Genomic DNA, 14,278 nt, shown 5'->3' on the forward strand with positions numbered 1-14,278 from the left:
TTACAAACATTGGGCATGATGTAGACTGAGTACTATGCCAGTTTGTGTAGTATGTATTGCGTGAAATCGCTCTGTGCATGCAAATAGGGGGTGCACATATATGTGCCCATGCAGGTTTGTGTGATGCTGCTACTTATGTCAGCCTGTGGCTAGAGAGACAAGGTGTGGGAGTGGTCTTCTAACTTAAGCCGAGAACAGTAAAGGAAATTTTAAATGGATGCAGACTAGGGTCAGAAGTATTAACAGCTGAGAAAGCCATATTATTTGGAATGGTCTGTTGTAAGTGTAAATAGCAAATAATGATTATGACGGTCTAAGGCACTAATGAACCGCTAGTGATTGGCTTTTTGCAATTCCACCTGTAAAACTTGTGGTTCTTTCTTGTAGCTTAGTTATATATTATACTTTTGTTTTTGCCAAAAAAAGGGTTTTGAACAAGATAGTTGATTCTGATGTATTACAGATGTTCTTTACATTTTTTGTATTATAGCTGCACATAAACAATTGTGAACAAAATATTGACACAAGTGGGATGTAAGCATCTGTGACATGTGCCTGGCATAATCCAGGAACATATTCTAATAATGCTGACCGGTATGGATCATAAGATGTGTACAGTTGAGCATACAGGTGTAAATATGATATTATTACTTGCCCCTGTTTAAGGTAAATTATGTCCATTTTCCAGCCAGCTCTGCATCAGGCCCATTATGTTTACATACACAGGATCAAGATGAAGTTAAGACACTGACTGATTTGCAACTTTGCCACAGCATTTAGTTCAGAAACTTATGGTTAGCAGCAAGTTGTGCACAGGACATCCAAAGTGTGTGGATGCATCCTATCAGGAAAGGTAGTGACTCCTTACAGTCTTTTTCCTTTTCTGGGTCATGTGTTTCATTATTTTGGACATACCAGTAAGGGTGGAACAATATCGCTGATTCAAAGGCACTGGCTTGCGCTAGGGATGAGCGGACTCAGATTCTCGCAATCTGGACACCCCCGAACAGTGCAGATCCGAGCCCTATCCGAGCACTGTTCGGGTATTCCCGCCGATCGCAAAACTGAAAACGAGGCTTAACGTCATAATCCTGCCGTCGGATCTCGCAAGATCCGGATTCTTTATATTCCCCTGCTTGCCACCGCCATCTTCACTCGGGCATTGATCAGGGAAGAGGGAGGGTGTTTTAGGTGTCCTCTGTCCTGCTCTTTCTCATGGTGCTGTCCTGTGCTGTGTCCTGCTCAGTCCAGTGGTGCTGTGTCCTGTGCTCTGTCCTGCTGAGTTCAGTGGTGCTCTGTCCTGCTGAGTTCAGTGGTGCTCTGTCCTGTGCTCTGTCCTGCTGAGTTCAGTGGTGCTGTGTCCTGTGCTCTGTCCTGCTGAGTCCAGTGGTGCTGTGTCCTGTGCTCTGTCCTGCTGAGTCCAGTGGTGCTGTGTCCTGTGCTCTGTCCTGCTGAGTCCAGTGGTGCTGTATCATGTGCTCTGTCCTGCTAATGTTTTTTTTATTTAAAACTTGCAACATAACATTACATATGAAACAATAAAACCAATAAACTTTACTAAAGGTGGCACCAACCTATATTAAAAAAGACCAACTGAAAACAAAGGCTGATTTGCCTAACTTAACCGAAAGTCCAGAAGGGCTATTTGCCCAATTCATAAGTCCAGTAAATACAAAAGGATAAAATCACATAAAACAAGAAGGTGCCACCATACAAACAACAAACCCAACTCATATACATCACCGTATCCCACTAAGAAGCAAGTTGTAGGTGCATGTAAGCCATACTTGAAAAAATTTTCCACCACACAAAATCTAATGGGGTGAAAGGACAGCAAGAGAAGCCACTTAGAAAGGAGAGGCACCAGACTTTGACCCCCTAAGGAGGTCTCAGACTCCGCCACAGCCTGAGCCAGTTAGCATTGGACATCCGGCGACCCTCCATGCCCCTCAATTTCCACACCTCGTGGAGAATATCTTCCACCACTACCTCACAGGGAAGGACTTTCTGCCGGATGGTGACCTGACACCGTGCGTTCCATGTGAAATACCTGACCACTAAACTGACTAAAAAAAGTGTACAGAAATCAAAAGCCCTCCACCTTGCCTTGAATGCCCCGTAGACCCATTCAGGGTAACTAAGCCCCGAAAGGCAGGGGATCCCCAGCGACCTGGAGACTCTTTTATAAACCTTTACATTAAAGGGACACTCGAGCAAGAAATGGTCCATAGTCTCCTCCACCCCTAGACACTCCTCCCGTGGGCAGCCACGATCATCAGCATTTCTGTGCTTGAGGTTCCCTCTTACATAAAGTCTCCCGTGAAAGGAGAGCCAGGCAATGTCCTGAAGCTTCAACGGGATTCTCTCTGAATTAATCAAGGAAAGCCCCACCGAACTCACATCACCTGGGCAGTCTCTCAGTGACAGCGGAACCCAAAAGTGGGAGTGCAGGACTCTCTTCTCCAACTCCCTTCTAGAAGAGCTCCCAACTTCCCCCGCCCCTAAGCCCCAACGCCTTGTCACCTTCAATCCCAAGGAAACATAGGTCGGGAGATACCCATGCCGGACCCGGAAACTCTTAACGGTGCCTCCCCCATACCATGCACTGAGGAAGGGATCCACCCATACCCTGAAGCCTCCCACCCACTGAGGAGGGGTCTCAACTAGGAGACTACTAAGGTGCAACTTCAGAAAGGTTGACATAAAGAACAGCACAGGGTTATTCATACCCAGGCCCCCATCCTTCCTCAGTCGGTAGGTCACAGCCCGCTTGACCAGATTCAGCCTATTCCCCCAGAGTAACTGGAAGAAAACTGCATAAACCCTAGACCATAAAGACTCCGGCAAAAGGCACACATAGCTGATGTACAGGAATACCGGGATCAGGAAGGTCTTGATCAGGTCCACCCTTTCCCGGAGAGAGTGTTTCCACCTCTTCCAGCTCACTACCTTCCGGGAAGCTTCCTCCAGCCTTAACTCCCAATTTTGCTTGGCATAATCACCAGGGCCGAAATGAATCCCTAAAATTTTGATCTTCTCACTCGCCCGGGGAAGACTGTCTGGAAGGTTGAATTCACAACCCTCCTCCCCCATCCAGAAAACTTTACTCTTTTCCTGGTTTACTAACGAGCCACTGGCCTCAGAATACCCACGGACCAGAGTCGTTACCTCCTCAGCTTCCGCGGAACTCGACAAGACAACAGTAACATCATCAGCGTAGGCCACTACCTTCAAGGGGCACTCCGGACCCAACAGCACACCTCCCAACGAGCTACCACCAACCCTTCTGACGAAGGGATCTATGGCAAACACATACAGGAGGGGGCTCAGGGGACAACCTTGAGCTGACCTCAAAGGACTGACCCACTCAACCATTCACAAGAGGGAAGCTCTCGGCTTGTCTATAAATGGTACGGAGCCAATTCACCACCCGCACTGGAAGACCATACCACAGAAGTAGAGCCCAAAGGTACTCATGATTTACCCTATCAAAAGCCTTCGACTGATCTAAGGCTAAAAGGTACTTCCCCCACTTCTCCGCACGGCACCGCTCAAAGGCCTCCCGCACCGCCAGGACAGCACTGAAAGTGCTTCGGCCCTTCACAGTGCAGTGCTGAGAAGGAGAGAGCAACTGGCCGGAAACCTGCATCACTCTATTAAAAAGCACCTTCGCCAGAATCTTCCTGTCAGTATTGAGAAGAGCGATGGGGCGCCAGTTCTCAATACATGACTGATCTTTCCCCTTGGACAGTAAGATAAGGGCAGAGACCCTCATGGAGGGAGGCAATAAACCTCTGCCCAGGCTCTCATTAAAAACCTCCACGAGACGCGGAGCCAGGATGTCCCCAAAGATTTTAAAGAACTCAGATGTAAGACCATCTGGGCCTGGGGCTTTCTTGACAGATAAACCATCTATCGCCATCCTGACCTCGTCCACCGTTATTTCATCGCCCAAGGACTCAAGCAGGCCGCTAAAATCACCAAGGCCAGGAGTTTCCCTCAAAAACTGGTCCATCCTCTCTTTGTCAAGTGACTTCTCCGATAAGAGATCGGAATAGAAGGACCGCACAACACCAAGAATGCCCTCCTTCTCCTCCCTAAGGACACCCTCAGCATCGCGCAAGCCCCTCACCTCCTTAGCATCTACCGAGTTCCTACAGCTCTGGAAAGGATCGGGCGAATGGTACCTCCCATAATCCCTCTCCAGAACCAAGGATGCATACCGGTCATACTGTATCTCTCTCATCTGAGCCTTCACCCGGGGGATCTCCCCACTATCCCCCTGGCCAGAGATCAAAAACCCAAGTTTTTTCCTCAGTGCCATGTAGGTGCTCTCTTTTAACAAGTTATTTCTGGCTACAAGGCCCCGAAAAAAGCTCCGGGTCCTTTTCTTCAGCATCTCCCACCATTCAGACCTACTCCAACCTGCCTCCAAAAGTGATTCCTGGGATTAAAAGAAGTCCCTAAAAGACTGTCTTATCAACTCCTCCTCTAGGAGCTTAGAGTTCAGGCGCCAAAGACCCCTACCCTTCCGAAGAGTCTCCGAAGCATTCAAGGACATAGATAGGTAAACGTGGTCGGAGAACTCTACCGGCCTCAGCTCTGGAGCCAAGATTTTCGAGCTCTCCTTAACAAAAAACCTATCTATCCTAGACCTACAACTACCTCTATAAAAAGTGAAACCCGTGTGGTCTGGAAAATGACCAATGTGTGCATCCACCAGACCAGCCTGCCTGACCATACTTACTAAAAAAAGGGAATCATAGCCCAGAGAAGTCCTTGAACCTCCCCTGTCTTTTGTCCTAGTGACGGTGTTAAAATCACCACCAAAGACTATCTGCCGGGCTGTAAAAAGGTATGGCTTTATGGCGCTGAAGAGGCATTTCCGACCCCACTTTGTTTGGGGTCCATAAATATTAATCAGCCTTAAGTCATGCCCCCTCAGTTTGACATCTATCACCATGCACCTACCTACCTCAAGCTCAATGACTCGCTGGATGGTTATCATGCCGGTAAAAAGCACCGCCACCCCACCGTACGGCTCGGCCGCAAGAGACCAGTAGGAGGGCCCACGCCTCCACTCTCTTTTGGCTTTATGTAGGTCGGCTAGTTGACCTAATCTGGTCTCCTGCAAAAATAAAAAATCAGCCTCAACCGTGCTGAAAAAATCAAAGGCCAGATAACGAGCTCGTTCGGAAAGAATAGATGCCACGTTAATAGTGGCAAATCTAATAGGCTGGGAAGCCATCCTTCAGAGCTTTAGACAGTAGTAACAACTCACTTCTTTTTTATTTTCCTCCCTGAATCCTCATCAGAGGAGCCAAACCTTTTATAACTAAGGCCTGCCTGCAAAGACTCCTCCCCCCTGAGGACAACTTCTTCCCCCAAGGGAGGGACTCCGCCTGACCCTAGCATCCTACCCGTTGACCCACCAGGATCACCGCCACCCAGGGGCCCTGCTCCCAACAACTTAACCGGATCATGAGGCAAACCAGAGGGTTTGCTATGGGGGACCTCAAGGGGTTTCTGATTAGGAGGTACAGGACACACGGGAGGATCCTGACTCTGAGGAACAAGGACCGGGTCACTCCCTGAAGACCGATCTCTCACCATCGGGGACTCTGGCACCCCACTAGGGGGGCCGGCTTCTATGGGATGGCCAGGGGGGGGATCCTGTATCAAGGGGGGAACTAGGTCTTCTACGGAAGGAGGCCCAGATGGGGTTGTCACCTTATCCTTCAAATAGTGCCTAGCAGTTTTCCTGACACTGGTCTTTCTCATTATTTTTGCTATCTCCCCTAAAGGCAGGTCCCTTGACTTTTGTGATTTCCTATTTTGCCTGGTTACTTGGACTAAAGCACCTTCCCTATTCACCCTAATCTCCCCCTCCTCCATACTTTCTTCCTCGCTTGACAAGAACTGGAACCTGTTTGATAGAACTAACCCTTCCTTCCCCGTACCCTTCTTCTTGCTTTTGCTCTTTTGCCTGGACCATTCATTTGTCTGAACTTTGGCCATCGAAGGTACTGATAACTTAGTTACAAGGGGCGGGGGATTTGGCGGAGGAGCAGGACTTTCCATGGGTTCTGCCGGTTTCTCCACTGGTTCCACATTTTTTACCACCTCGACTGCCCTCATTATTTCTTCATCTGTAACCGCGGCGTTATGAGCCGCATGGGGGCACTTACTGAAGGGGTGGCCTATTGTGCCACATAAATTGCACCTGATTTGGTTGCATGTCCTAGTTTCGTGGCCCATGCCCCCACAATGCCCACACTTTTGTTGGGGACAGTTGGCACTGAGGTGGCAGAAGTCCCCACATCTGTGGCACATCCTCGGCTGGCCCGGGTAGAAACATTGGATCCTATCGCGACCAATGAAAGCCGCAGATGGCAAGTGTACTAGGCCAGCCTCCGTGCATTTTAGATCTACTGTGGTGGACCATCCGCCACCCCAGACGCCATGACTTGGGTCTGGCACTTTGACCAGAGGCGAAACCATCTTTGCAAATCTCCCCACCCAAAACCCAAGGTCCGCTGCTGGTATAGACTCGTTTCTTACCAATATAGTAATTTTAACTCGCTCCTGGCGAGTTATGGCGATAGCCTTATAATTAACCCATGGATCTCTCGACCTGCACCCACCCCACCTGCTCCAGAATGTCTGCAGGCCCTGATATGACACAAAGCTTACATCATACTCCGCAGTGTTAACAGGGTGGATGCAGGCAAAGAGATCCGCTGGGACAAACTTAAATGACTCTAGGAAAATTTTAAAAAAATCTGGTCTGTTAGGGGGGTCTTTCCCCATATATTTTAGTTGTACAACGTTGCTACGCCTGAAGGGCTGAGCCGCCGTTGGGCCAGGTCCTATATTCTGGGTATTCATACTGGGCCTTAAACCTAAGTTAGATACTGCACCCGCATATGACATCATCCCTGGGTGAATACTTGGCCCCGGGAGAGGACTCTTAGGACTTGTATTTGGCCCCGGGAGGGAACTTGGATCTACCTGGCCTGACCCCGGGAGAGAACTTGTACTTGGCCCCGGGAGAGGATCTTTTGACCTCATAATCGAGCCCTGGACAACAATATCTCCCTGTACCCTAAGACTGCTACCCCCCCACAAGTTTTGACGCGATGAAGGGCCTGCCTCTTCTGAGGCTGTCATACAGACTCCAGAACTGCTCACTAGTACATCACCACCAACCAACATGTTAGGCATAGTCTTAGACGCACTTTCTATTAAAGCAGCCGCTTTCCTGTCTCTGTCTGTTATGCATAAGGGACCATATGTAGTATCAATGATTTTGGCCTGAGTCGGGCTGAGTTCACTCCTCAAATTACCCCCCCGCTCCTTATGCTCAATCGCAACCACCCTCTCATCTGTACACACCGAGACAGCATTTTTAACTACTCCAACCGTATCAGTAGCATTAGCATTATCGGTAACATTAACATTATCTGCGACATTAGCATTATCAGCAATATTAGCATTGTCAGTAACATTAATAGCTACGTTAGCATTATCAGTAACATCAACATTATCTGCGACATTAGCATTATCAGCAATTTTAGCATTGTCAGTAACATTGATAACTACACCAGCATTGTCAATAATATTAGCATTATCAGTAACGCAAGCATTACCAGTGACATTAGCATTGTCAGTAATATTAGCATTATCAGCTACATTAGCACAATCAATAATATTAGCATTATAAGTAGCATTAGCATTGTCAGCAACGGATGTACTGATCGGGATCGCTGGGTCAGGCCGACAGCGAAACTGCGCCACGGAGGACAGCACAGCTGCTGTGTCACAGGCTACCACCCTAGTACTCCCTGGATCAGACCCCGCCTCAGCTGCTGCCACATTACCGCTAGGTATTGCTTTTATTACATTAATCTTAACATTCTTTGAGTCCGAAGGGAATACAATACGGTCCCCCCTACAGAAGCCCGCACTGTACACCCACCCGGGACACCTTCGGTTCCTACCTGGCCCTTCAACGACCTTTGCTCACCCTCCAACACACGGATCTCGCTGTAGAGACCGCCATCTTCGGTTACCTCCTTCGACCTGGCCGCCATGTTTGGAGGCAGCGGCGCTGAGTCTTCTAGGAGCGTTGCCTGTTTAATCACTTTTAATTTAACCAGCAATTCTTCCTTTTCTTTCAGGGTTTCGGCTAGCTCTTCAATCTCCGTCGAGTACATCGCTCTGTCGCGGCTAAAAGAGCGATTCCTTTTCTTTCTCTTTTTAGTGATAAGTCTGTCAAGACCGCTGATTTCCAGTTCCAGTGTCTTGATCTGAGCACCAATCTCCATCTCATCTGGCTCACTGTCCTCCGAATCGGGCAGACACACTGTTGCCGGATCCACCGCCATATTAGGCCCGTCCTCCACCTCACCCGATCCCGACTCCTGTTGCATCACAGAGTCAGATGCCTGGATCTCCCGGGCCCCTCCAGACCCCATCCTGGGTCCCGTACGGGAGGATCCTCCCCTAGCCTGTTGTATCAGCACAGGCTGCAGGGTTTCCAGGTCCACACACGGCTGCATGTTCAACCCCGCTGACAGTTTCACCCCGGGCCCCAGTTGCCTCACTGGAGTCAGGGTACACATCTCCACCTCCTGCCCCCCCGTATTAGACTTCATACGGGATAGCTTAGGCCTGGTAAGTTCACTAGGCCCTGGGTGTACGTCCATCTCCTCCATCATGCTTAGGGAAAACACATCCACAGATCCCGGGGAAACCCCTTCAGTTGGAGGGACCAGATCCGTGGCCCGGTTGATATCAGGCCGGCTGGTAGTATTATTCTCCATACATAACTCCATAGGCCCAGAAGCCTGGGGGCTCTCCTCCACTCCCCCCCAGGATCCTCCATCAAGGCTGGGCTAGGCACAGAACTTTACCCTGCAGGCTTCTGGAAGTCAGAGCTGAAACAAAACACCTCCTCTCTCTGTCCTGCTGAATCCAGTGATGCCCCGCCCTGTGCTCTGTCCTTCTGAGTTCAGTGGTGCTTTGGCCAGTGTCCAGTGCTGCGTCCTGCTGATTCCAGTGGTGCCGTGTCCTGTGCTCTGTCCTGCTAAGTCCAGTGGTACTGCAATATAACCACGTTCACTGTTCCTGCAGTATATAAGTCCATTGGTACTGCAATATAACTACGTTCACTGTTCCTGCAGTATATACGTCCATTGGTACTGCAATATAACTACGTTCACTGTTCCTGCAGTATATAAGTCCATTGGTACTGCAATATAGCTACGTTCACTGTTCCTGCAGTATATAAGTCCATTGGTACTGCAATATAACTTCGTTCACTGTTCCTGCAGTATATAAGTCCATTGGTATTGCAATATAACTACGTTCACTGTTCCTGCAGTATATAAATCCAGTGGTACTGCAATATAACTACGTTCACTGTTCCTGCAGTATAAAAGTCTAGTGGTACTGCAATATAACTACGTTCACTGTTCCTGCAGGATATAAGTCCATTGGTACTGCAATATAACTACGTTCACTGTTCCTGCAGGAAATAAGTCCATTGGTACTGCAATATAACTACGTTCCCTGTTCCTGCAGTATATAAGTCCATTGGTACTACAATATAACTACGTTCACTGTTCCTGCAGTATATACGTCCATTGGTACTGCAATATAACTACGTTCACTGTTCCTGCAGGAAATAAGTCCATTGGTACTGCAATATAACTACGTTCCCTGTTCCTGCAGTATATAAGTCCATTGGTACTGCAATATAACTACGTTCACGGTTCCTGCTGTATATAAGTCCATTGGTACTGCAATATAGCTACGTTCACTGTTCCTGCAGTATATAAGTCCATTGGTACTGCAATATAACTTCGTTCACTGTTCCTGCAGTATATAAGTCCATTGGTACTGCAATATAACTATGTTCACTGTTCCTGCAGTATATAAATCCAGTGGTACTGCAATATAACTACGTTCACTGTTCCTGCAGTATATAAGTCTAGTGGTACTGCAATATAACTACGTTCACTGTTCCTGCAGTATATACGTCCATTGGTACTGCAATATAACTACGTTCACTGTTCCTGCAGTTTATAAGTCCATTGGTACTGCTGTATAACTCCAGTCCAGTGGTACTGTCCTGTGCCGCATATAATTTTTAAAGGCTTTGACGAGTGTGTGTGGTTTAGGTAGGGATGTGCACCGGCCACTTTTGGTGTCTCGTGTTTTGTGTTTTGGATTCGGATTTGCTTGAGGTTTTGGGTTTGGATTTGTTTTGGAAAAAAACATAAAAAGTGTTAAAATCAAGTTTTCTGGTTTATTTTCACTCCTACGCTATTATTAACCTCAATAACATTCAATAACAATCATTTCCACTAATTCCCAGTCTATTCTGCAGAATCAGTGAAATTTGTAATATTGCAGTACCAATGGACTTATACTGCAGGATTGTTTTTGGATATTTTTTTTTTTATAACTTTTTTTAAAAATATTCGTGCTGTGCTGTGCTGGGCTGGGCTGGGCTGGGCTGGGCTGGGCCATTCTAAGGGCACGAGATATAGCAGGACAGAAGACCACCTAACACAACCTCCCTCTACCCTGATCAATGCCCGAGTGAAGATGGCGGCGGCTAGCGGGGAATTTATAGGATCCGAGTATCGCGAGATCCGACAGCGGGATTATGACTCAGAGCCTCGGTTTAAGTTTTGCAATTGGCGGGAATACCCGGATCTGTCTCGGATCCGGCTCGGATCGGCAACGTTCGGGTGGGCTCGGATTTCAGACATCCGAGCCCGCTCATCTCTAGGTTTTGGGGTACGCTCTCTTGTGCTGCATATAATGGAGAACCAAAATTTGGAAGATAAAGTAGGGAAAGATCAAGAACCACTTTCTCCTAATGCTGAAGCTGCTGCCACTAGTCATGACATAGACGATAAAATGCCATCAACGTCGTCTGCCAAGGCCGATGCCCAATTTCATAGTAGAGGGCATCTAAAATCCAAAAAGCCAAAGGTCACTAAAATGATCAAAAAAAGAAATTGAAATCATCTGAGGAGAAACGTAAACTTGCCAATATGCTAGTTACAACACGGAGAGGCAAGGAATGGCTTAGGCCCTGGCCCGAGTTCATGACTAGTGGTTCAGCTTCACCCAAGGATCTAAGCCCTGCCCACCCCCTCTAAAAAATTTAAGAGAGTTAAGCTGTCATCAACAACACAGCAAACAACTCTGCCTTCTAAACAGATGACATCACAAATCCCCAAGGCGAGTCCAAGGGTGTTGGTGGTTGCGAAGCCTGACCTTCCCATCACTGTATGGGAAGAGGTGGCAACTTCCACCATTTGCAGCACGCCCTCTGTATATGCTGGAAGGATCACCCACAGTCCAATTACAGATTTGGCTAATGAAGGTGTGAATGTTGTACAAAGGGAGGAGGATATTGATGTAGCTGGCGCTGAGGAGGAACTTGAGGAGTAGGATGCTGATGTGGTGTTCTTAAATGAGGCACCAGGGGAGGAAACAGTTGTTGTCCATGGGATGAAAAAGCCCATCGTCATGCCAGGGCAGAAGTCCAAAAAATCCACCTCTTCGGTCTGGAATTATTTCTATCCCAATCCGGACAACAAATGTATGGCCATATGTACCTTATGTAAAGCTCAAATAAGCAGGGGTAAGGATCTTGGCCACCTAGGGACATCCTCCCTTCTACGTCACCTGAAGACCCTTCATAATTCATTGTTTAGTTCAGGAACTGTGGCTAGGACCGTCAGCAGTCCAGGGACACCTAAATCCCTTGGTCTTGTATCCACACCAGCAACACCCTCCTCATCAATTTCCTCCATGATCTCGATCAGAGATAGTCCTGCAGGCCATGTTACCGGCATGACTGAGTCCTCTTCAATCCGGGATTCTTCCGGAGGATCCTGCAGCGGTACGCCTACTACTGCCGCTGCTGCTGTTGCTGCTGGGAGTCAGTCATCTTCCCAGAGGGGAAGTCGTAAGACCGCTACGTCTTTCACTAAACAATTGACCGTACAACAGTCGTTTGCCATGAGCACGAAATACGACAGCAGTCATCCTATAGTAAAGCGGATAACTGCATCCTTGACAGTTATGTTGGTGTTAGACGTGCGTCCGGTGTCCGCCATCAGTGGAGTGGGATTTAGACCGTTGATGGAGGTATTGTGTCGCCGGTACCAAATCCCGTCTAGATTCCACTTCACAGGCAGGCGATACCCGGGATGTACAGAGAAGTACGAAAAAGTGTCCTCAGTGCTCTGAAAAATGCGGTTGTACCCACTGTCCACTTAACCACGGACATATGGACAAGTGGTTCAGGGCAAACTAAGGACTATATGACTGTGACAGCCCACTGGGTAGATGCATCGCCTTCCGCAGCAACAGCAGCAGCTGCATCAATAGCAGCATCTCCGAAACGCCTGCTCGTTCCAAGGCAGGCAATGTTGTGTATCACCGGTTTCAGTAAGAGGCACAACGCTGACAACCTCTTAGAGAAACTGAGGGAAATCATTTTGCAGCGGCTTACCCTACTTACACTCTCCTGGGGATTTGTGGTGTCGGACAACGCCAGTAACATTGTGCGGGCATTAAATATGGGCAATTTCCAGCACATGCCATGTTTTGCCCACACAATAAATTTGGTGGTGCAGCATTACCTGAAAAGTGACAGGGGTGTGCAGGATATGCTTGCGGTGGCCCCAAAATTGTTGGACACTTTCGGCATTCTGCAACATCAGAAAAGCCTGAACCTGCCCTGCCATCACCTCAAACAAGAGGTTGTGACGCGCTGGAACTCCACCCTCTATATGCTGCAGAGGATGGAGGAGCATCAAAAGGCCATTCAAGCCTACACAGCCACCTACGACATAGGCAAAGAAGTGCGGATGTGCCGGAGTCAAGCACCAGTGGAGACTGATTTCCGTGTTGTGCAAGGTTCTCCAGCCGTTTGAACTTGCCACACGAGAAGTCAGTTCCGACACTGCCAGCTTGAGTCAGGTGATTCCCCTGATCAGGCTGTTGCAGAAGCAGCTGGAGAAAGTGAGGGAGGAGCTGGTAAACCATTGCGATTCCACAAAGCATGTAGCGCTTGTGGATGAAGCCCTTCATACGCTTTGCCAGGATCCGAGGGTGGTCAGTCTTTTAAAGTCAGAGGAATACAATCTGGCCACCATGCTGGATCCTCGGTTTAAAGCGTATGTTGTGTCTCTGTTTCCGGCGGACACAAGTCTACAGCGGTGCAAAGACCTGCTGGTCAGGAGATTGTCATCTGAAGAGGACCGTGACATGGCAACAGCTCCTCCTTCATTTTCTTCCACACCTGTGGCTGCGAGGAAATAGCTGAGATTTCATAAACGACCCGCTGGCGGGGATGCAGAGAACATCTGGTCCGAACTGAAGGACCTGCCAACCATTGCTGACATGTCTACTGTTGCTGCATTGGATAGAAAATCCACAGAATGAAAAGAAAGGATTAGGTGTGATAATAATGTTAATTATCTATACTCATGCAGCAGCAGAAGAATTCCCAGACCTATACCCCTGCCCCAATATGATGTTTGAAAAGTAAGGTGTCTAATGCTTAGATAGTTTGAAATAATAACTATAAATGTCAGAAGGAGGTGAAAGACACCTGGGTGTAGATTCATTGCACATTCTAAAAAGTAAAAGTGAAGGTGATTCTAGGCATCATTTTCTAGGATGTACTAAATAAATGATAGCTAGAATCTCATGTTGCTATGTGAAGCACCTCCACTTTTACTTTTTAGATTGTTCAATGAATCCACCCCCTGGAGTAAAATCATAAAATACTGTCAGTGATGGTAGGAGGGGCAATTAATAAAGTTCAGAAGAGAAATCTTTCCAGAAGGGAATTCATTTTCTTTCTGTACAAGCAGACCTGCAGAAAATTTTTGAAGCTTGGTAGGAAAAAGTGAGGCATTATTATAACATTTCTTGTTTCCTTTTTCTTCCATACTATGTGCTAATGAATGCCCAAGTGCAGCTGAAGGTATCTCTGCAAGATGGCAGAACCTGAAGGAACACATAATGTCAGGACTGTAGAGAAATTTAGCAGCTACTCACGGAGGAATAAGAGACTTAAACTAGATGCCTAAGTTGTTGCAATTTGCAATCCCCCCTCCCACAACTTCTTTATGAAGAACATGAAGCCCTGTGTAAAGCAAGTTGTTTTGAGTTGGGCACACCATAAACGACAAAGCCAAAGTACAGAGACTGTCTAAAGAACGCTAGAAGGAGTGGGTAT

Source organism: Mixophyes fleayi, chromosome 5 (genome assembly GCF_038048845.1).
Source record: "Mixophyes fleayi isolate aMixFle1 chromosome 5, aMixFle1.hap1, whole genome shotgun sequence".
Taxonomy (NCBI): domain Eukaryota; kingdom Metazoa; phylum Chordata; class Amphibia; order Anura; family Limnodynastidae; genus Mixophyes; species Mixophyes fleayi.